A 25,593-nucleotide genomic window follows, 5' to 3' on the forward strand; every position below is an offset into this window, starting at 1 on the left:
TAGGGTTCCTTCAGAGCAAACACTTTTCTTTATTTCCACCTCCTCCACTTTTCCTCCTTATAACCCTCTCTGGAGTGATTGTTTTATTGCATATTTCTCTTCCAGGCACTGAGTAAATTAGCTTTCTCAGCCACTCATAGGCCAGCTCTCATTGTTTTTGTCATTTCTGTCCTCTCTATGACAGACACACATGTCCTTCTCAGAGCTTGTGCCTGGTATGGGCAGAAGCAGTGGTGAAGTTTCCTAAGGGCACTGTTATTAATTTTCCTGTGTGTGTGTGTGTGTGTGTGTATACTTCTTAGTAAACTCTGAAAATGCAGAACCTACCTTTCAAACTTCTGTTGTTTGCTCAAGGCATTTTTTTTGTGACCTACTATGGTCCACACACATTGCCACCTAAGTTTTATTCCTCCTTTATGTGAACAGTATTTTATAGTTATATTTTAAATTTGTCCCATTTGATGTATGAAAAAATTGAAATATGTTAGCTCGTTTTGGATTTGGTTTATTCAAAGTCCTGGAAAGTGTTGTTCATGGATGTACTACATTCAAACTTTATAAGCTTGTCTAATCATTACATAATTTACACTGTAAAGGAAATCAAATAATAGAAACTAATTATAAACATAATGGAATTGTTATGATGGTGCCACTAAAAACAATTTTTGTCACTTGGCAAGCATTGAAGGTTGTCATGGACATTATTATTACAGGGTAGTACATTGATTTACATCATCATAAAAGCTGTGCATGCCGCTGAATTTCCTGAAACCTACTGAGGTCATAAGTAATTGAGGGGGTGGAAGCATTAAACCTGTAAGAGGAATTAGCTACAACAGTCAGAACTGGCGTTACACAAGAAAATATGAGGGAAAAGGAAAGATCAAAGCTTCCTAAATACCAGAAGCTAATTTAACCTCCTAATACGTTTGTGAAATTCTAACAATTTCTGTGCAAGGTGTGTCTCTCTATCTGAGCACTTCATTTGGGCCAGAGGATATAAAACTTTTAAAGTGTAACTTTATTTTCTAAATAGACATTAAAAGATGAATCACCATCTTCTCTGTATTTGTCTAAGGGGGAAGAATTTAAACATGAGTTGTTACTTGCATTAATAGCCAGAAAAGTGGAAATTCCTTTCGTGCCCCTTGTTTATGAACTTCTGCTCTATTGGGCGGAGACTCTTTAGCAGAATGGGAGAATCATCCAGAAACCTTCCTGGTATAGGTCACAAACACCACCTGCAAAGTGCAGGTGAGTGAGGGAAAAAATAGTTGAGCAACATAATCTGTACAATTCTATCTGCTTTCAAGTAAGTCCTCTCTAGAATCTTAAACATTTATGCTCTTATTTTACGTTTCCTACTGGATGAGTAGCTCTGCTCCTTGAAGTGGGGATCCATGTTGATTTTCACTCCCTAGCATCTAGTCCTGCCCTTGAATATAATAATGACAGCTCAGTTGTGTTAAATGTTGATGGAGAAAACCCACTGGGACTATTCACGATTGGTCTGTTAGTATTTTATATTGAAAACACTGTAAGAATCCTATCACAGACTACACATGAAAAAGGCCTTAGAATTTGAAAATTTTTCTAAATATAGAGCATTATTGTTAAAATAGTACAAATGACTTGCTTTTCATGAGGTGAGAAAAGAATATTGGGGGCTATCTCCATGATGTCCTTTCAAGACAGTAAAAGGTTTATAGTAAAGATGTGGAAGTAACAAATTTATCCCCAATACATAGAACATTTAGAGCAGAAGTAGCATTCACTTCAAAAAACATCTTGTCACATTTCTGGGTAAATTATTGTTACCTTCTTTATAGCTCTTTAATTTTTCTTCTTTATACCCTTTCTTTATCCTTTTAAATAATTTTTGAAGAACAAAACGGTCTAACTTATTTGTGAAACTCTTTTACCTAAAGTTTAATTTTATTTGGGGGGGGACTGGTCATTTTTGATTTTTTAATGACACTTCCTCAACTCCTTCTCAATTAGAGCCTTTTGGCATAAATTAAGTTTTACATTGCATTAGAGAAACTTCTAGTTAGCTTCTTCTCAGATGGCTAATTCCATTCATTCCCCACACTGTGGAAAGCAATCTGTGCGAGCCATTTGTCTAGAATCCAGTGCAGGCAACTAAACTTCTAAGCATTGCCTGAAACTCTGCATGTGTGTGATTTGCATTGTTTACAGAAATAGGATGTTTGTCAAAGGCTGGTATTCATTCTTGGAATAGTTGAGAAACAGATCGAGTTGTTTTTGGTTGTCAGCCAGAATCAGAATCAGGATAATAATTAATGTGAAATTCATTACAGAATGGTATTTTCATTAGTGTGTAATTAGTGCAAACCTCATTTGTCAGTAGCTTCGTGGTTCATAAAGCATTTATTTAAGCCACTATTGTACCTTGGTAGAAAAGAAAAGTTATTTAAATATTTATTCCAATTGAGGGTAGAGTGGTCCTTTTAATGACTAGTAAAAGAGAGGTGTCTTTTGTGGAATAGAGGTGAGTTTTCAGGTGGGGAATCCTCAGAAATGCTTGTCTTTAAAGATTGAATGTGAAAAGATGGAGTTTTTCTCTAAGTCAAGTCAGTAATTCTCGGAAGCTCAACTAAAACAAAGATGCAGTTTATTAAGAATGATTCTGCTTTCAATCCTTTTTTCCCCCTCCCTCAGTTTGATAGGGGTGGCAGGACAAGGTCTGGGGGCAAGTATTATTTCTATGAACTGAAAAATTAGTTCAACCAACACACATACACTTATATAAAATGGAATATAACTATTTCCATATGTTTTCAAGATGTTCACTAACCTCCTCCCCAACACTGCCAATGGAAAGGATACATTATAATTTAACTGATACCATCTGAGGATAATAACTTAATTAGCTTAATTATACTTCTATGTTGGCTACTATTTTGGAGAATTTAGTGGACTTAAATACAAGGAAGTAGCGATGTGTCAAGAACATTTCTGTTACTGAAGAATGACTTACCTTGTTGCTCTCTCATTAGGATCTTATCACCTGAATTCATTCAGCAGGCTCTTGACAGAATTACATTTTCCCAAAACAAAAGTTTGATCTGTTTGTTCTTCATTAGTGTTTGTAGAACAAAGAGAAGAAGAAATTAACATTTAATTGCAAAAGCACACATGTTCAAAGCTGCCTATAGTTTCATAAAGCCTTATTGATTAGTGGTCGCTATATTTTTTATTAACTGATTTTATGGAAAAGAAAATAAATGTGCAATGGGTATTGAAGGAGCCAGATGTTTTGAAGAGAAAGAACGTTCCAATTTAGTCTTTGATTTTTGTGGCACGCTTACAGCTATAAATTAATTGGCTATCAAAATTCCTCCTTGGGAAATATATTGAGACTAGAAGACTAGATTTAGATTCTAGTACATTTGCTACTTTGAGTTAAAAAATAAAATATCAGAATAAAAAAATCAGAACACCCTACCCAGTATATGTACTATGTCTGTCACCCTGTGAAGGTTTTAAATGTTATTTGCCTGTGTTTTTAGAAGACTTATCCAATGCATTATGACTCTATCAATCACGAACTATTTAAAAAAATACTTTGTTTGACATGTAAAGATTTTATGTAACTTTAGATTTTCTTTTTTTTTTTCATTTTTCTGAAGCTGGAAACAGGGAGAGACAGTCAGACAGACTCCCGCATGCGCCCGACCGGGATCCACCCGGCACGCCCACCAGGGGCGAAGCTCTGCCCACCAGGGGGCGATGCTCTGCCCATCCTGGGCGTCGCCATGTTGCGACCAGAGCCACTCTAGCGCCTGAGGCAGAGGCCACAGAGCCATCCCCAGCGCCCGGGCCATCTTTGCTCCAATGGAGCCTTGGCTGCGGGAGGGGACGAGAGAGACAGAGAGGAAAGCGCGGCGGAGGGGTGGAGAAGCAAATGGGCGCTTCTCCTGTGTGCCCTGGCCGGGAATCGAACCAGGGTCCTCCGCACGCTAGGCTGACGCTCTACCGCTGAGCCAACCGGCCAGGGCTGAAATAATAAGTTGCTATTAGCTGACAGCTACCAAAAAGATCAACCAGTCTTCAGGCTTGAATGCCTAATGGGGTCATCAGCGTAAACCATGTCAGTTGTCTATGGATTCTCTAAGAGAACTTGAGGGTTTAACTGTGTGTATATATGACAAGCACTCTCTGTACTAGCAGTCAAATTTCTATACTATTGCCTCTACTTCACTATGCCAGGACTACATCATATCCCTTATCAAAATATCTTAAAGTAAAAATGATAAATCTTGACTGAAGGAATAAAAAAGACTTACATGAAGAGATAGACAATTTTTATGAATGGGAAGTCATATATCATAAAGATGCCTATCTTCCCACAAATTAACCCACATATTCAGTGTAACAATAATTTTTAAAGAGAAAGAGATGTGCTCTACAAGTAAAAATTTATTGCAAAACTATAAGACTTAATGTGATTTTAAAAGAGACAAATAGACTAACATAGATAAATGAAAAACATAAATAGACACACATAAAAGAGAAATTGATATATGACAAAGGCAGTATTACAAATAATTGGGAAAGGATGTATTTAACAAATGGTCACTATACGTAAAAATCAATTCTAGATGGATTGAAAGCCTTTATGTGCAAAGCATGACTTTAAAACTTATAGATGAAAATGTAGAAGACTGTTTATAACTTCTGAATTGGGAAGGTTTTCTTAAGGCATAAAGAGTCCAACTTGTAAAGGAAAATATCGATTCTTTAAATTATATTAAAATTTAACACGTCGTTAAACATTTAATGTCTAAAAATTCCATGGACAAAGTAAAAGTACAAGACACAGCTGGGAGACATTATTGGCAATGTAAATAAGTGGCAAAAAAATCAATATTATTTAAAGAGCTCCTAGAAATTATGATTAAAAAGACAAGCAGCACAATGGGAAAAAAATGAATCATCAGACATGAATACCTAAGACAAATTAAAGATGTAACCTTACTAGTCATCAGGGATTTACAAATTAAAATAGCAAGGTATGGCATTTGATAACCATCTGATTGGCAAAAAATTAAAAGAACTGACAAAGGCAAGTGTCAGTAAGAAAGAAAGATAATGAAAGACACTTCTATGTTGCTGTTTAGTATAAATTGGTATAACCACTTTAAAGAACAACTTGCTAATGTCTGTAAAGCTGAATATGTATGTACGTGTCCTAAATCCACCAATTTCACTTTATAAATCATCCTAGAGAAACATTTACACATATGTATATATTCAATCAACCACTGAATGCTATAGCCTCAAATTGAAATAAAATCTTAAATATCCATCAGAAAGTAAATGGATGAACTTACAGTTTATTAATAAAATAAAATATAGAAGCAATTAAAGTAAATAACTAGATCTACATACATTAGTATAGATATATCTCAAAAATATAACATTGAGGGGAAAATGATACCATTTTATAACGTGAAACATTTATATCAATTTTAATATTACATACATGTTTGTAGGTAGTTTAGAGAAAGTGATTTCATATAAAAACAGGTGGAAAAATATGTTCCAATTTTGTAATGTTGGTTAACCAATGGACAGTGTGAAAAGAAGGGAAATTGGATTAGGGAAATGGACGTTGTATACTTTAAACATGTCTATAATATTTTTTATAATTAATGTGGTTAAATGTTAATATATATTTAAAAAGCTAGTGGTTACAGAGAGGTTTATTATTTACTGAAGTTGTGATGATTGAAATATTTTTAAATATATACATAATAAAACTTTCCATTTAATGTCTGACAAATAATCAGTGCAAAATAAATGCTGTTTTTATTAGCAGTGGTTAAACTGGCATGAAGTGACAAAGCTCAATGTCCAAGATTTAATATATACACTATTCACATTTTTACCTCACAGTATAATTAAAGAGTAGTCAAATGTATGACAACAGAATGCATGATCATGAGGCCTCCTATCAGTTCATGAACTGCGACTCTAGTAAATAATGTCAGGATGATGAATTCAGTATTTAAGGAGAAGGACTACATTTTTACATTTGACCTTTGGAATTTACTGAGAAAACCATTATCCCTTAAGGGAAAAAAATATGTATTTTTCTTTATCAAGTTTTAATTTCGTTACAGCTTATAGAGTTCCTATCTGTTGTTTATGAGATGTCCACTATTTGCTAAGATTCTGTCATTTATTCCAAATAACAAATTGATATCAAGATTAATTATCTAAAAGACACTGGAAGTAATAAAACACAAAGCATTAAACATCCCAGCACTCATGCAAGCAGACTTTTAAGGTCAAACAACCTCTCAAAATATATAATTCTGTTAAAAAATTTAACATCAGTTAGAAATATTTGAAAAACATGTACATTTTAGGACTCATTTTGAGCATATTTTCAGGTTTCACATTGTGAGATCCTGCCCAAAGAGAACTTTGTCAGTAATGGTGAAATTTCAAAACTAAATAAATTCTTCCTAGGCATGGACTCCATCTTTGTTCCTTTAAGTTACCATTTAAATTCCTGAGATAGTCTCTGCTTATAGTTATCCTAAAGTAAACTAGCATACTTCAAAATGTACGTCAAGTATCTTTAGTAAAAGTTATAAATGTGAGAAGCTATTTGCTGCTTAACTTTCAACTTTTCCTAATAAGCATAAACTAACTCTACAGAGTGTGACTTAACATTCATGCACTTTTCTCTATGCATGATAACTTTAGTAAGAAGTCTAAAAGGTAAAATTAAAAAAAGACTTGCACCAACAGAAAATTACTTCGGGCGCCAGAGAGTAATGTATTGCTTCCTTGTACTAAATATCGTTAGTATAAAAAAAATAATTCATCTCATGGAAAGACAAATAACTTTCAAAATTTTTGTAGTTACTTATAAGGCAGAATTGAAGTGATCAGCCTCAGATGGTTAGAGCATCATCCCAATATGCCAAGGCTGAGGGTTCAATCCAATGAATTAACCAATGAATGCATAAATAAATCGAACAACAAATCTATGTTTCTCTCTCTCCCCCACTTCCTCTCCCCCTTCTTCTCTCTCTAAAATCAATAAATTAAAAAAAAAATTAATGTGTATATTTAGTAGGCCATTTATGGCCTAGGTGTACATAGAGGCATTGTCTGTCAGTAGCTGAAGGCAGCTAGAGAGAAATGGCTGCTGGCAAATCTAGCAGCCAGCCAAGGTCATTTGGCTGTCACCTAAATTTAAAAAAATGTGAGAGGGTACGATGGGGTGTAGACACGGACAGCATGTCCCTTTGAGTCAGCACATTCTCTTAGAGTTTATTTTTTTAATCTTTTATTTTGTATAGGCATATTTTTTAAAAGGAGATGCTATTTCAGAGTAGGTAAAAGTATAGGCCTTTAAACTGAGATAGTAATTGATTTGGCTAATTGATGCAAACCATTAACAAGACATTATTTACTAACATAATATTATTGAGTGGATTTAATCTCTAAATATTGATTTTAAAATTCTGTATACCATTTTACCTTTGTTAATAGCAACTTTTAAGTAAGAATAAGAATGTCACTTTTTTATTTAATTAGAAAGTAATAGCATTATCATCAATGGAAAGTTTTGAAAAGGAACACATTTTAGCTTTTCTTTGTGCGTTTTATTAAGATTGATTTCAACTTGATGTTGACAAAGAGGAAAATGAGTATTAAAAAAAAGAATAAATGTCTAGAGTACTCCAATATGCACATATCACTTTTGCTAAGAGAAAATATCTTTATCTAAAATTGAATTGTTTTACCAAGAGTAGAAATGTGAGATTTGATGTGGAAGTGTCACTTGTTAAACCTAAAACCTGAGGAGTGGTGTTGTCAGGTCGGGACTGGGAGATACCAAGCAAGTCATACAACTTTCTGAACCTTGTTTTTCTGACCTTTAAAATAAACATATTGCCTGACCTGTGGTGGCGCAGTGGATAAAGTGTCAACCTGGGAACACTGAGGTCGCCGGTTCAAAACCCTGGGCTTGCCTGGCCAAGGCACATATGAGAGTTGATGCTTTCTGCTCCTCTCCCTTCTCTTCTTCTCTCTCTCTCTCTCTCTCAAAAAAAAACTGAATAAAGTTAAAAAATAAAATATTTTAAAAAATAAATAAAAAATAAAATAAACATATTCTGGATGATCTTACAGTCCTAGAATACTGTTTCATATTAGATATTTAATGGATATTCAAATTCATTACAATTGCTATTTGATGAACTTCCTTGATTTGTGTGTGTGTGTGTGTGTGTGTGTGTGTGTGTGTGTGTGAGATAGAGACAGAGAGAGGGACAAAGAGAAGGACAGATAGGGACAGACAGACAAGAAGGGAGAGAGATGAGAAGCATCAATTCTTTATTGCAGCACCTTAGTAGTTTATTGTTTGCCTTCTCATATGTGCCTTGACCCAAGGGCTACAGCAGAGCAAGTGACCCTTGCTCAGCCAGTGACCTTGAGCTCAAGCTAATAACCTTGGGTTTCAAGACAGTGACCTTTGGGGTCAAACCAGAGACCATGGGGTAACATCTGTGATCCCACGTTCAAGCCAGTCACCTTACATTCAAGCTGGTGAGCCTGCACTCAAGCCGGATGAGCCCACGCTCAAGCTAGTGACCTTGGGATTTTTGAACCTGGGTCTTCTGCGTCCCAGATTGATGCTCTATCCACTATACCACCACCTGGTCAGGCGAAGTTTTTTGATTTCTACTCAAGTAATGTTTTATGTTAAAATAAATTATGTGTTTCTGAAGTCAGACATTTTCACCTATAGCAGAATTACCTTCCTTTCTAATTCTCCACAAACATCGAGTGGCTGCCCAATCATTTCATATGGACCTGTACCAATGTCATATCCCTAAAGCTCCACTTTGCCCTTCACACAATGAGTTCTTATATGTCAAAGCCAATTAGGTGTTTCTGGAAATTCACATTCCTCAAACAGTTTACTGTCAAAACCCCTTAGTCTGGCCCCTACCTACTTAACTCTAACCGTGTTCCTGACATCCTTTTGGACTTCTTCACTCCAGTGTGCGGAGGCCATGCTTTGTTCCCACGTAAAATTATCAGGTCACACAGCTTTTTCTCCCTGGCACGTCTTTCTTTTCTCTTCTCTAAATCTTCTTTTATTAAACCCAATTCAGGTCTTACCTGCTCCAGTAAGCGGGCCTCAGGCTTGTCTTCGAGGTGAGCTTGTCGCTGTGAACTCCTGTAGCAGTCACTGGCTTTGCTCATGGAACCAGCCAGTGCCCGGCCTTCTCAGCTGCCCAGAGGACCCTCCACAGATGTGCAGAGTCCGCGACTAGGCTCTTCATTGGCAGGGATGACCAGCCAAAAGTGGAATATTAGAGGCAGTCTGAGAAAAGAAGTAGGAAATCATGAGATCACAGGGGGTGGAATATAGTTAAAGGGACCATGAAAGGAGGGGGCTAGGCAGTCAGCATGCGGATGGATGCAGGCAGTCAAGTTCAGACTAGGAATTAATTCTGGAATCCAGTTCCAAGAATGTGGTGCATTTGTTGTGGCATCCTTCCTACTTTGCATCTTTTTTTTTTTTTTACAAAGACAGAGAGAGTCGGAGACAGAGAAAGGGACAGATAGGGACAGACAGAAAGGGAGAGAGATGAGAAACATCAATTCTTTGTTGTGGCATCTTAGTTGTTTATTGTTTGCTTTCTTATATGTGCCTTGCTGGGGGGGGGCTACAGCAGAGTGAGTGACCCTTTGCTCAAGCTAGTGACCTTGGGCTCAAGCCAGCGACCTTGGGCTTCAAGCCAGTGACCCCGTGCTCAAGCTGGTGAGCCCTCACTCAAGCCAGATGAACCCGCACTTAAGCTGGTGACCTTGGGGTATTGAACCTGGGTCCTCCACGTCCCAGTCCGATGATGCTCTATCCACTGCACCACCAGGCCTACTTTGCATCTTTATTTATCTTGTTAACATACTGTAGGCCATTTGTTCTGGACATTTTTAAGCAACAACTATGTTTTATGACACTTTGTTTTCCCAGTATACAGCATAGACTATTAAGCAGAGTAACAACAACAATAACAGCACCATAATAATAAAAATAAAGATAGCAATGATAGTAACAAGGGTAATAACTCTCATTTATTACCTACCTCTTCAGTATCAGGTGCTGCTAAGGTGCTTTGCATACATATGTCATTAATTCTAGAAGATAATATTTCTTCATAACCAATGAAGAAATAGAGAGAAAAGTAATTTTCCCAAAGTCACAAAGCTGATCTTTTACTTAAATGATTAAAATGATACACATTTGGAGAATACTGATTTGTCCCAGGAACCATTTATTGAGCACCTACTATACTCAAAACACTAGTCTAGATAGTACCTGAATATAATGATGAGTTCATCAGTACTTGCTCTCTAGGAGTTTAGAATATTAATATTTTAATTCTCGCTATTGAAATGTTTTTACTTTAATGTAAGCTTATCAAAGTAATGGCAGAGTATTTATATTACAAGTATCATTTTAGGATAGCTCATTCTTTTAATAGGAAAGTCTTCAGAAATAGCATTTGATTTATTATTATTCTTTTTAGAAGGTTGAACTTGATTACATATAAAGCAGACTCAAAGGAGCTGCTGAACACATTTCAGGTGGAACTTATTTTAGTTTGTATTGAGATTTGCACATGAGTTATTGCTTTGCACACTCCATTAACCTTTACTGGATTAAAATGTGGATATAGGTGTGTTCACATGGCTGTTTGTCACCAGTTTGAAAGTACAATTTAGTATATTGGTTTGAAGTATGACCAGTTACCCCTATAGGTAAGTATTCCAAGTTTTTATGGGGATCATTGATTTTCACATATTACATATGCCCCAAATATAATAAGTTTGTGGAGAATATATATAGGAAGCAAAGTTAAATTAGTTGCTAAAATTATGGTGTTCTGTGAGGAACTGCAATTTGGTGTAATTCTTAGGAAGAATGAAAGAAATTGATGTTAGCTTTTCAAGTACCTTACCTTCTGAGCCATTCATAATGTATGACACTGATGGGAATATGGCTAAAAGGTTATGCCATTTAGTATTAAGTGCACAGTATGTTACTGAACCCTCCCAAACTAGTGACATAAACATAGACCTTTGCTTCTCTCCTATGTAAAAGATGTTTTCCAGGGACAGAAATTTCAGGGCTTGTATGATCGAAGATGCCAGGGATCCAGGCTCATCCTGATTTTCTCCTAAATCATTCTAGACTCTGACTGCCATTCTCAAGGACATCTTGTCATCCAAAGTGGCTACCAGAACTTCAGCAATGGCAACCCATATTCGAGGCAATGGCATTGGAGAAGGAACAAACAGTAAGGTGGTAATGGAGAAAAAGGCATACAGCAGCTGGCTAATGAGGACTTTTTCAGAAGCTGTCACTCAGTACATCCTTTTTTTTTTTTTTTTTTTTTTTTTTTTTGTATTTTTCTGAAGCTGGAAACGGGGAGGCAGTCAGACAAACTCCCACATGCGCCCGACCGGGATCCACCTGGCATGCCCACCAGGGGGCGATGCTTTGCCCATCCGGGGCATTGCTCTGTTGCGACCAGAGCCACTCTAGTGCCTGGGGCAGAGGCCAAGGAGCCATCCCCAGCGCCTGAGCCATCTTTTGCTCCAATGGAGCCTCATCTGTGGGAAGGGAAGAAAGAGACAGAGAGGAAGGAGAGGGGGAGGGGTGGAGAAGCAGATGGGCGCCTCTCCTGTGTGCTCTAGCCAGGAATCAAACCCAGGATTTCCACACGCCAGGCCGATGCTCTATCACTGAGCCAACCGGCCAGGGCCCACAGTACATCTTTTAATAGTTTATTGGCAAGAGCTTAGTTACATAGCCATTTTTAAGCTCAGAGGAATCTAGGCCATGCCGTTTTTATCCTGGGCAGCCACATACCTAGATTAAGGGGAGAGGGGGAATAAATTTGGAGTGAAAAGCTGACAGTTTGTCCCACACTGATAATAATAATTAAACTTAATCCCCAAAGTTTGTGTGCTAAATTCAAAATTTATTTCCCAGTGGCTTTAAGATTTGGTTGGATACCCTGGCCATCTAGCTGAGATTGTCAGAGCATCATCCCAATATGCCAAGGTTGTGGTTTTGGTCCCCGGTCAGAGGACATACAAGAATCTACCAATAAATGCATAAATAAGTGGAACAAAAGTTGATCTTTCTCTCTCTTTCTCATCCTTTTCTTTCTCTTTAAAGTCACTCAATAAATAAAATATATATATATATTTCAGGAGTGATGAAAATGTTCTAGGATTAAATGGTGGTTGCATAACATTGAAGTTATATACTATAAAAGGGTGAATTTCATGGTATATGAATTGCATTTTAATTAAGAAAACAACTCTGTAGTCTATAAAGTTTCAATCTAAGAGGAGAGGAGAAAGATACAAAACATCTTTATTCCCATGAATGGAAGGAGGGCAGCTCAAAAGAGAGAGCTAAGTTTATCATAATGGTCCTCTTTTATAGAAAGAGAGCTGCCTCTAGCCCAGTACCTCCCTCCTGAAGCTGGGGTCTAAGGGGGACTGAACTGTGGAGCAGCTGGTGGCGATGGTGATGGCAGTGAGAACAGCAGCAGCCAACCTTTGTCAGCACCAGAGACTGGCTAAATCTGTTGCATAGATGATAATGAGAATGGCAAACACTTCAGAAGATGTAAGGATAATTTGACGAGAACACTGAGGCACAGACTGGTTAGCTAACTTGTCCAGGTCACCCCCTTCGTAAGCAGTGGAGCCCGGGTTTGAACCCAGCAGTCCCGCTCCGCAGCCTGTGCTCCTAGCTGCTGCACTCACTCACAGGTTTTCTCTTGTTATCCAAAGTGATCCCTCTGGCTTGGAAGAAAATGTCATCTTTTATGCATTTGATGTTTTTTTATAATATATAACTTTAAAATTAAGTTTGATAATAGTAATTCAAGTGATTTTATAAAGTAGGACAGGACATCTGTTCCAGGGTTCCCTCATTCATTCATACTAAAATGCTTTCCTGGACTAATTAAAAACATGATGTCAATGATCAAGACACACACACACACACACACACACACACACACACACACGACCATAAAAGGTGACCTGCTTTATTAAGCTTATTTTTATTTAGATATTTAAAGCACCTATTTTTTTTGTCAAAACCCATATGAAGCAATAAGACAAATTTCTTTCATTTTTTCCCCCGTAGATGATTCCATATGGTCTGGTAAGTGTATGGCTTACTTTTATAGTCGTAATATCTTTTTGAAAAACTAGATTGAAGTTGTTTGCAGTTTTTGACTATTTAAGGGTATAGATGTTTATTGTACTTTTATTATACAATTAAACAATACATGTGAATCTGAAGAGTTTATTTTTCAAGGCAATTCAAAGTTTAGGCAGTCATACCTTAGAGCAGAAATATTCTCTTTCAAAATATGTGTACATGAGGCCCTTCTGTATGTAATCAGTATACGTGTTATGTGCAACACACATTAAAACTTGGAGAAATTTACACTCATGGGATTTTCCTGGTTTCCTCTTTAGTTGAGTTCTGCCTTATACCCATGAAAATAGGATGTTCTTGTATACTAATGGCTTATCTGATTCTATACCATAATTTTCTCTATTCTCTGACTTTGTTAGGGTCAATCTTGGAGCAAAAACTTTCCAACTCTCTTAATTGCAAGACCAAAATCACATAAAGGAGCATGTGGTCTCGAAAGAGATATAATAAAAGTCTCGTTTTAATGGGAAGACAGTAGGAATCTACCTGGCTTCTTTAATGAATATCCATTATCTCCAAAGAAATAGAACTATTATCATATATTTTAAAAAACATTTTAAAAAAATTGTATTTCAAAAGTTATAACTTGCCCACTCAAGCATAGATGTAGAGATATAAATGTCAACCATATATTGTACTTAGGTATACAGAAGAGTGACTTTAGTTCTTTTTAAATCAAATATAATTTCTGTTTTACCCCCTACCCCAACTTATTTGTCCTGATGCAGGAAGTTACTTTAGTTCCTTCCAAGTAAATTTAATCCATTAGTTATTTGGGTTCAAGATTGTTTGTCTGTTGTATATACTCCTCACTCTCTACCCCCAGTTGTTTGGGAAGTGTGTGAAAAGGCCACCACTGAGAAGAGGGGAAAGGTGTGTGATTGTAACCTGGCCTCTCACTCATGGTGTTGCCCAGGCTCTGGACACTTGTTATAATTGACCTGCCGAGTAGCAGCCTCATCGATCAGATTCCTGGTGGGAAGAGCCCAGGCCTGTCCATCTGACTAAGATTGTCAGTGATGAACATTCTGGCAGACAGGCCATCTCCCCCCCCCCCTTTTTTATGATAATTCCTGAGTCCCTCTGGAATCCATAGATTCCTCTCAAGCCAAGAAAAACCAGAGCTGAGGGTGTGGAAATGTGCATTTGGAGTCTCTCTTATGCTAGAGTTGTATGTCAGGTCACCAGGGTACCATGAATGACTTATCTCTTTTTTTTTTTTTTAATATTTTATTTATTGATATTTTTAGAGAGAGAGGAGTGAGAGAGAGAGACAGAGAGAGAGAGAGAAGGGGGAGGAGCAGGAAGCATCAACTCCCATATGTACCTTGACCAGGCAAGCCCAAGGTTTCGAACCGGCGACCTCAGTGTTCCAGGTCGACGCTTTATCCCACTGCGCCACCACAGGTCAGGCCAGAATGACTTATCTCTGAAGCTTGACTAAACCTTCCTCTAAGACAAAGTAGGCAATGTCTTTTCATCTTTAAGACCCCAAAACATTAAACTTAATTAGAGGTACATGCTTCCCTTTTCCCCAAGCAAGACTCTTCTGGTGGGTGACAAGAGCATTCAGTTTCTAGATTTGTCTATCTTGAATTCTCTCTATATCTCCTCAGCTTCCATAGGTTCTTAAAACATGGAGGTAGTCAGGAGGTGTATGCATGGGGAAAAAATGCTGTGATATATTGCATTTACTATTGAATAATTGATTTTTAATCTTCATCAGCATTTGAACTTTGAACTCAGTTTCTTTGTTGTATGGCCTGATCTGATAACCTCACTAACTTATGTGTTACATTCAGTAAATTATACAAAATGAATAATCCAAGCTTTATAGATTAGGTGAATTTGGGCACAATTTCATTGCTTCAGTTGCAGTTTTGAAGATTCTACTACTAAACTCTTTTTTAAAGATGTTTACTTTATTGATTTTAGAGAGAAGAAGGGAGAGAGTGAGAGAGACAGGATCATTGATCTGTCTCATGTGTGTGCCCTTATTGGAGATCAAACTAGCAACCTCTGCACTTTGGGATGATGCTCTAACCAGCTGGGCTATTTGGCCAGGGCTAAACTTTTATTCTTTTGAATCTACACTACAGAAATACATTTTACATAGTTATAACAAGCACATGGTAGTTAAATGCCATGACTAGGGCAAAAGAAGTTTTCATTGTGATTTAAAATAAGAGCTATTGTTTTTCAGGTAAGATTTGGTCATAGAATCAACTCACCCTGTTGCCTTATTTCCCAGTGCTGTCTAAAAGAGGGAGAAATTATTTCATCATCCAAAAAACAATTTCTAAATGTAACCAATCCTGACAGAAGTGACAAGTATTTGATTTTCTTTGAATGAATTCCAAAGTTTATTCCACTTGCTGCATACGTTTCTTGTTCTCCAAATAACTGTTCAAAAAAGAGCTTAAATTCTGATTGCAACGTTGGTCTGAAGTAGTTAAGCACACTAAATATGATGCCTACGATCTCTGCTTCTTGGCACTGGGAAAGGCATAGGGAGCTGACCTTTTAATCAGTGGAAGAAGAAACTAGTTCAAACAAGTTCCAGACCAGTAGGTATAGTGAAGGACATATCAACTTTGTTCAAGTTTATCTAAGATTGTTGAAGTATTTCCTACACGGAACTTTTACAAGAATTAAAAAAACCCATCAATATCAAAACACTCTATAAACATTCAAATATCACAGGGCTTAAGAGGATAAATGTTCATTCCTTTCTCTGGACATCAGAGAGAAAGGAAGATGTCCACTATCACTTTGCCTATCATCATGGGAATTTCACCATAGAAAATGCTTAGTCCTGACCTACTTTAGGGGTTTGGCAGTCTTTAGTTATGGAGCAGTAGCCAGAGACAAACTCAATCTACTTAATAACAAACAATTTTAATGTAGGAATGACCATGAGTTGACCACCATTTTCACAACCCATGTGGACACAAATGAAAAGAGGAGGCAACATTGTTGTTACTTGAGAGTTAGGACCTTCAGCTTGGGAACTCATCCATACATCTAAAACTGACATGTCATATAGCTTGGACTACCCAGAGTTAGTCAAGATTCAGAAAGTAATTAAAATGGAAGTCATAAAAGTAGTTATAGTTAACTTAAAAAGGCCCCTTGGTCTCTTGTTCTGGGTTTATTACTCAAACTTTTATTCAGTTCTAAGTGGATTAGCTGATATGGCTGACATATTTGTAAGGTATTCCCCTCCACAAATCCCTACCTTCTGGTATTTATGGCCTTAAATTTTGGGCGAGACCTGTGACTTGCTTCTAACCAATAGAGTATGGTAAAAGTGATTGGGTATCATTTCTGTGATTGCATTATGCTAGACTCCATCTTGCTAGAAAAATTACTTGAGAGGCTTTCTCTCCCTCCTGTTGGCTCTGAAGAGACAAATACTGAGTCCTAAAGACACAGGAAATGCATTCTACTAACAGCCTGTAAACTCAGAAGTGGACCCTTCCCCTGATAAGCCACTGGGTGAGAACCTAGCCCTGGCTGGCACTTTACCACCTTACAGAATACCCAGCAAGGTTGTACCAGACCTCTAACCCATAGGAACTGTTCAGTAAAAAAATCTGTTGTTTTTAGCCTTTGAGTTTGTGGTAGTTTATTATGCAGCACAGAAAACTAACACACTGGTTTCCTAAACTATAAAAGAGAGCTATTGCCCTTTAAATCAGGTGTTGATAAGCAACAAGAGAAGATACTACCGACAAGGATATAGACACATAAAAACAGAAGGTATAAGTCAAAACAATCACATAGCTGTCTGAACCCATTCAGTATAGAAACTAGTAGCCTTATATACCAGCATAATCTCTCACAGCATACCTGAACAATAAATGGTATTTGTAACTATGAGTTGATTCCACAAGCAGTAGATTTATCTGGCAAAGTACATTCTGTGTCAGAAGGTAGAGATCTATGTAATACAACTGAAAAGAATTATAATTATTGACATAGCATTAGATGTGTATGACCTTGCATCTTGAAATTGAGAATTTGGTATTTGTTCTATAATTAATTCAAAAAGATCATAAAATAACTAAATAGAAATTTTCAAAGGTTATACATGCCTTTCTCATAGTGTCAATGCTTATAGAATCTACAGTGAGAATTTTGTTATAAATAAATGCTTGCAGTGAAAATTCAAGTTATCACTTCCTTCCTTTTCCATGCAGCTTGTAACAGCGTAGCCTCTGCGTCCGAGCAGGAGAGGCACCTGGAATTGGAAACAAAGAATAGCTGATAATCATTCTATGAATACAATTAAAGTTTATTTTTATGGCTTTCTCTGCATCTCATCAGCTTTAGAGTAGGAAGAGGTCATGTGAGTAAATACTGGAAATTCCCTGGGTGCTGTAGAAATGTAAAGCCCTGGTCTCTAGTTCTAGCTCAAGCACACACTAGTCATGTCACTTGCCCGAGATTTAGTTTTACCAATTGTAAAATGGGAATAATATTCCTTACTATAAAAGCAGACTATGTACCATGAACCCCTTTGATAGACCCATTTGTAGGAAAAATTTTTTGCAGTGTTTTGGTCACTGGTGCTGACTAAAAAGAAAAAGCTACCTAACATGTTTATGACATCCGTAAGATGAATTTTGAGAAGCTCTTTATGTAATTTGGGTTTGGGATTTCATGTCACAATTTATAAATCACTTTTCCTTGCATTCAATCATTTGATCTTCCTGGTCATCCTGGGAGGCAGGAATTATCATGTGTCTGCAGTGCCTGCTCACTGCTAGATAACACTCCCCTCCTCACAGTAGTGATTATTGAGGATGGAGTTGCCCAGTGTCCCATGCTGGTGAACGGTGGAACCAGGACTGACACCAGGGATTTTTGACTCTAAATCTCATATCTAATTCTAACATTTCAGTGGAAAAATAGCACTTGCCTAGAAGCAGAAGTAGACATTTCTTGGGAGCAGAGGTACTTCTGAGCCACTCTCCTGCCTTTTCTTCAGCCGCTGTTACGTCATGGCCCCAGTTACTGACTCACACTTGGGAGCAATGCAGCAGCTCAATCCAAAGCCTAATTTCTCTTCCATGTTGCATTCCAGGTGAGCAAAGCAGCTCTTGTCATCATCCTCTTTCTGGTAACTCTTCTTAGTGGAGTCCATTCCTCACAGAAAATAGTAAAACATGGGTTTTATCCTTGTCCCTGGAGTCTTGAAACTAACTCCCATTAAAAGTATTGTTACTCCATGAGAAACTACATTGGATTTTAAACAAGGAACAAAAGTTTAAACACAACCTGTCCATAAAGATTATTCATTCTTTAACTTATTTGTTTCAAGATCTAAAGGGTTTAAATAACAATAAGAAAGATGAATGGAAAAAAAAGGGAAGAAAGGCAGGAAAATGAACAATCATTCTCACAGCTGATATGGACCTCATTTGTTAACTCAGATATAATTTATTTTGTTTGTCATTATGAAGGAAATGTGAATATGTTGTGTATAATTAGCCAGTGTCTTTATCCTGTTAAATTGCTTTAAAAGTCATGCATTTTCTGTGATATCCATTGCTTACGTTACTAAACTTTTTTTTTTTAAGTGAGAGGAGGGGAGATAATGAGACAGACTCCCACATGCACCCCAACTGGGATTTACCCGGCAATTCCTGTCTGGGGCCAATGCTTAAATCAAGAGAGCTATCCTTAATGCCTGAAGCTGACACTCAGACCAACCGTGCTATCCTCAGCCCCCGGGCCGATGCTCAGACCAATTGAGCCACTGGCTGTGGGAGGGGAAGAGAGAGAGAAAGGGGAGAGGGCTGGGGAGAGAAGCAGATGGGTGCTTCTCCTTTGTGCCTTGACCAGGAACTGAATCTGGGATGTCCATATGCTGGGCTGATGTTCTGTCCACTGAGCCAACCAAACAGGGACTGAAATTTTAGAACATGAAGTTTTGGTGGACACTGGGCAGTGTGTAAATATCTGATAAAGCCATTCAGTAATTGATTCTTGCAGCACAGTGCAGGGGAACACAGGATAAATGCAATACAATCCTAGCTTTGGGTCGGGGAAGACCTAGAAGAACTCATAGACCATTAACAGAGATGTTAAATTGTTGGCTCTCTTGCCCCCTCTGCATTCTCACCCCTCATTTAAAAGTCTCTAACTGACTGTGTTGCTCTGCTACTGAGCCAGGGCATCCTCGGGTTCCTTCCCCACCCTAGCAGCAGCCGTCAGGACTTGGTTGGCACTGGCATTCAGTCTGCTGTAAAATTTAAAAGTTCTTAGGGATTTGAAGTCTACAGAGTCTTTCCATTTGGCTTCTCTTTTGTGCTTTCTCGCTGGCACATGAAAACAAACTATATAAGTGACCTTCCATGAAAAAATATCTGGGGACATGATAACTGTCTATCGAATAGCTATAATGTAGACAAATTTGACTTTACTAGATACCAAGGGGGATGAATGAGTAAAAGTCAATGGGAGACACCTTTTAGAGATTTTGAGATTTATTTCTAAGCAAAATAGTGAAATAATTAGAGCCGACCTATAGGAGGCAGTGAGCTCTCTTTTGCCAAAGCTATTTTAATGGATCTTGGTGATGAACTTCCAGGAATGTTGTAGAGGAGGCTTAACCCTCTTTGGTGCTTTCACTGCATCTTGCCCTTCATGGTTTCTTCATTTCCTTATTTGGTAATAAATTGTTTATCTGTTTACTTGCCTATTACATGATAATAATTGAGTCATTGAACACTGTTATGAGCCTGGCAGCCCTAAGTGCTGATGTCATTTTTTTTTCCAGTTAACATTAATAGTAAGAGTATGCAACAGAAATGATCCCCCTTTGATAAGTGAGGAAGCTGGGGTGTAAGAAGTTTCAGTGACTTGCTTAGGTCATGGTGCTGGCAACTCTGTGCTCTTTACCACTGCAGTGCAGCTTCCCAAGACAATTAGCGGCTGAGTGATGCTTGGATGAGAATGGTAATAGGCTTGAATAAGTGGGAAAAGCTGTCTCTTAAGTAAATCATTTCTATTTCCCACCAGCTAATTGGAGACAGGCGTTAAGAGGAAGGAATTAGTTCCACTCCACAGTTCCAGGCTGAGCCCTGTATTGCCTCCAACAGAGGTGGGGGACCCAGGGGCATGAGAACATTGTTCTAATTGAGATCCTAGAGGAAATTGCTCTTGAAATGGCTGTGAATAGCTATATTGAAATCTAATTTGATATAACTTTGTTAATTTACAAAGCTTAATTATTAGGTAAATTTTGCCATTGAAATTCACAAAGCATCAGATTTCCCAGTTGATGGAAGCTTGCTGTAGAGTGGGACCGGTGATGTCTATATAAGATTTTTCTCTAGATGCCAAAACAAGTCTTTATACTGAGCCAGGTCCTGCAACTAAGAAGTCTTTTTATACTACTTGAGAGGGCAGAATTGAATGCCTGTTTTTCCCCTATTTTATTTTATAAATCAATAAAAAATGTTATGAATATTACATAGTTCAAACTATGTATGCTCTTCCCATTTACCATGCACCAGGTCCCTGCAACTGTGCATAAAAGCCTGCAATAAACTAATTTTTCTTAGAAATTAACTCTTTTGGCTCCTAGAAGTATCCATGGCTTTTTACTCTTTTATAGAACTGTTTGGCAAGATAAGAATTCTTTTTTCTTTTTAACTTCTCAGGTTTCTTTTTTCTTCTTCTTTTTTTAATGCAAGCTAGTTTTGTGGACTTTTAAACTCTGTGAGAGCTGCCCTTTGAAAGGTTTTGTACTCTCTCTATCAAGTATTATTCAATAAATCATTCTCAACAAGAAAGTCAAATAAGCGAATTAGTCTATGTGTTGCATTTAAACGGGCCTGTTAAACTGGCTGCATTTTGGCAGTTTGCCCAATTAAAGGTTGTCATAATGCATCTATCTAGAACAGGAATGAGCCCGATCAGGTTTCAGATGAAATGTATGTTTTTGTGTAAGTAACCTCTGAGGGACTCCAGCACTGCAAATTGTATAACGTGATACAATAGTCGCAGAAGCTCAGAAATTCAGTGGAAGGAAGGGCGGCATTGCTCCAACTATGTCATATATTAATCACCATGGTTTAGTGTCAGCTTTTGCTTTTAAATTCCAATGATTAAGAAGACAGCTTATTTTCATAAGGATATCAGGATGTGTATGTGTATTTTAAGTGGAATGCTATATGAATGAGTTACACTTGTCCAACTGACTCCTTTTAATCCTTGACCATTTAAATGGGAAAGCCATCTAAACTGACTTTATTCCATGGAAGTCACTTTTCAGGGGGCGAGATTAGGAACTGTCATTGTGACCAGCAGGCTCTTGCACTTTAAACAGTGAGCTGTTATTATGCTCGCCTGAATTTTATCCTTTATTTTGTTAATTAGAGTAGCTATTTCAACCAGCTTTAAAGCCAGGCTTTTATTGATTGTTCTCAAGCATGGATGAAATTCAGCTATTTACAAACTTAAGAATTAATTTCTAGCCCTGAGTATAGCAACAGCTTTCTCTGGAGTTGATCTCATTAAATAAATCACGGGGGTCCTGACAAAGAATTACAATTGTTATTTGAAATTTGGCCAAAATAGTTTTTATTGCATATTAATTTTTAAATTAAGCTTATGGTATTCAGTTTTTCCAGCCCCTCTCCTTGGTTTAAACAGAATGCTGGTTCTTCTCTCATCAGTGCGCGTTAACTCTGTGGCAAGACTGAAAGGAACAGTTCTGATACTCGACCACAAGGGGGCATTATGCTCTTGCCATTCCAGAGTACGTGGAGGGATTTGCTCTAACATACCCCCAGGGCAAACGTGCCTTCCCATTTTCTTACTGACGGGCTTGCAGGTGTCAAAATAATCCAAATTTCCACATGAAATCTGGGATGATGTTACAAATAAGCAGATGAAAATTATCCTCTTATAATCGTTTTTACAGTGGTAAAGGGAACAGGAGAGGACTCCAAAAGAAATATTTAGGTCATATATTTCTGCTGGAAGGTGCCAGTTGAAGACTGGGTTCAGTAAGGAAAGCTTATGAACCGGCCTTCATAGTTTGTCTAGGTGAATGCCCGCCAGGCCATCATCTGGCCTGACAGATGAGGGTGAGAGAAAAAAGAAATTAACTTGTCCATCCCTCACGTGAACCTTCTGAAATTGCTAGTAGGAGCTTCTGTTGATATGCCCTGGAGCTCTGGAGTTCCCTCTCCTAAAGATGGCTTGGACTAGGAGCCCCAAGCAGCATGGCTGAGAGACTGGTGGCTTCTGTGGCAACAGGGTGCATTCATACAAGGCCACTATTGTCCTCAATCCCTAGAGACACAAACCTCATGAGGGACTCTGGCAGGTTTAGACACAGCGTGGAGAAAGTGGCCTGTTACCTGGGACAGAGCAGTGGTTCTTAGCTGAGTATCAGAAACCAGTGTCACCCCAATAAATTCAACTTTAAGAAAAGAAAAAAAAAAAGAACCCAGAGCTCAAAAATTGCTCCTTAAAGGCTCTGCAGGAAAGCTTCTTCATTGAATCTAATTACCAGCTGAAAACACACTTGCCAGCCCGAAGACCCAGCTTTCATGAATTTCCAGGACTGCTTATTAAGATGTCACTTCAGACTGCAAATAATTGTGGTAACTGGCATCAATTCTTAGAGGGATTTGTGAAGATTATTATTCCAGAAACTTGTCTTACTCTATTTCTTGACATATTTTATTATGCTCATATTCTCTTTCCATTTCTTGAGGTTATAATATACCATTTCAAGGGAGGCTTTGAAAGAAGAGAGTAATAAAAGGGATTCTTAGGATTTTGCAATGGAAATCTTGTTGTTATTTTAGTTATAATTGCATAATGGGCTCTATGATAAATGCAATTAAGGTCTACTTGTGATGAAGTAAAATGGGTATTGGACTCATGATGTTTGACATTGATAGTTTATTCTTTCCTGAAAACGATGTATTTTTTTATTATTTAGAAAATTAAATTTAATGGGGTGACATTGATCTATACGAGTACATAGGTTTCAGGTAAACATCTCTATATAGCATTTGAACTGTTGATTGTGCAGTGTGCCTGTTACTCAAAGTCAAGACACTCTCTGTCACTGCCTATGTGTCCCTATTGACTCCCCTCCCCTACGCCCTTCTCCTGTTCTTTTTTACCTACAAGGTTTCAGATACTGCCATAATGTCCAAATGTAGTTGTGAGAGACTAAAAGGAAGAGGGGTCAACAAAATTGAAGAGCTAATGGAGAAAAATGGAAGGAAAAACAGAATTGCAGTTTGCCACACACATCGAAAGAGAAGAAGAATCAGGCCTGTGTATTTGGATAGTCCTCTTGCAGAGTGGATTTCACAAGTTTCTTGCCATTGACTGGGGCCCCCAGCATGGAACCTGGACAGAGCTTACTTTATGACTAGCCCTGGCGGATTCTGAGGGAGGACTGAATATCCATCTCTTTCCTCCCAGCCTCTACTGTTTTAGCCCTTAGATTAAAAGTGTTTGCACTCACTTAACTTTGATCATATTTTAATGTGAGAATGAAGACTATACCTATTTGTTACTGTGTCCCCTTTACTGAATACACTGCTTAATGGTATTCAATGGTTACTTATTGCTGTGGATCATAATAGCAGCCATTGTTATAGCAGGGAAGAGCTATTGGGTTTGGTTAGGAAAAATGTGACTGTTAAATCTAGTGAAGAGGATAGTTGGAACAACAATAAAATTGTAATTAACAAATAAATAAAGTGCTAAGAAATGAGGTGAGAGGGGAAAATAAGGCCATTTATTTGACCACAGATTCCTGCTGAGGCCAAAGGGGGAAAAACATAATATAAATCCCGGTAGAGAAGGAGTGGGAGAGTCAGATGGTATTTTTAAAATAACAGATTAAAACATATTTAAAGGCAGAAAAGGAGACACACTAGAAAAGAGTCTTACAATGTTAGCAGGGGAGTGAGTGGTTATTATAGCGGGAGATGAACTGAATAGAAATTTAACAAAAGCAATAAGTGCACCCTCGGCATTGTTCTGTCTCTTTGACCCCACACAGCTCATGACCCACTCCACTAGTCCCCCTTCTGGGGCCAGTGATAACATGGACATGCTTTGCTTTCTCACTCCAGCTATCCGCTTCCCCCAACCCAAGTGGATGTGGTGTGCTGAAGGGAGGGGGAAGCATTCGTCCAAGAGGATCAGAGACTCCCAAAGAGCAGTCGCGTTGCCCTCCGCTGCAGAGGTGACCCTCTCTGTGCTCTTTCTTCCCCGGGCTTTTCCATGAGCCCTGGCAGCACACATGCCTTACTGCCAGCTCTCAAGGACTGTATAAAAATGACGTTGGTATAATACTCGTACCTGAGCCAAAATGGCAAAAGTGCTTCCCTTGTGCTCCTCCTGCCCCTCTTCTTCCTCCACCCCCCATCCCGTGCTGCCCACTCCCCTTACACCCAACTCTATTTACTCCCTGCCAAGTCCAAGCTTCTGATGACTTCCTTAGTGGGGGTGTTATCTGATTAGTATTTGACACTAAAGAGTGAGTGACATATGAGCTTAATCTTCTCAGGAGTGATTAGCTTCACTAAAAAATAACATTGCTACCCTTCTCCCCTTTGCAGCGTTCAATTTAAGAATGCCTGCAATACTAGTAACCAGTTATTCCTTGTTTAACAATAATATCTGTAAATTGCAAGGGTTAAGTTAAATAACACATACAAACACTTAATATGGTGCCTGGCATATGGTAAGCACTCGATAGAAGTTCGCTGTTATTATTTATATTATTTTATATATATTTTTTGAGGCAGGGAGTCAAATACATAGTCAGAAAACTTGACTTCACTAGTTCTTCACTTCTGAAGTGGTTCTACCCTCCCGTAGCCTGTGTCTAGTCATTACTGGGGCTGGGACCGACAACATTCAAGCATCCGAGCAGGGAGGCCTCCATGCAGCTCCAGCACTGCCTTGTCTGTGGTGCTCAGCATCCAGATTGCCTCCGGGAAGGCCTTCCATGTGCCAGGCTGTGTGTCAGGATGCAATCATCCTTCTGACAACCTCAAAAACAGGTCATCAGAGCTTCCTTTTAGAGATGAGGAACTGGGGTCAAAAGGCTAAGTGACATACTAGTAAGTGGCAGGACTGGGAACGAACACAAATGTTCTGACTCCAAGTCCCGTGCTGTTTCTTAGCACATGGTTGCAAGTTTAAAAATGGTTCTGAAGAAGTAATGATGCATTCTCATGGAGACATTTGTCTTAGTGGTGTTTACTTTGGCTTTATAATCTCAA

The 25,593-nt window shown here is 38.1% G+C and overlaps 1 protein-coding gene across 4 annotated transcripts in view; it reads left to right on the forward strand.

Moving 5' to 3' along the window:
* ADAMTSL1 (ADAMTS like 1) overlaps positions 1 to 25,593 on the forward strand; it is a 1,054,626-nt gene that overhangs the window by 289,000 nt on the left and 740,033 nt on the right. The gene's annotated exons all lie outside the window — the stretch shown is intronic.

Source organism: Saccopteryx bilineata, chromosome 2, assembly GCF_036850765.1.
Source record: "Saccopteryx bilineata isolate mSacBil1 chromosome 2, mSacBil1_pri_phased_curated, whole genome shotgun sequence".
Lineage (NCBI taxonomy): Eukaryota > Metazoa > Chordata > Mammalia > Chiroptera > Emballonuridae > Saccopteryx > Saccopteryx bilineata.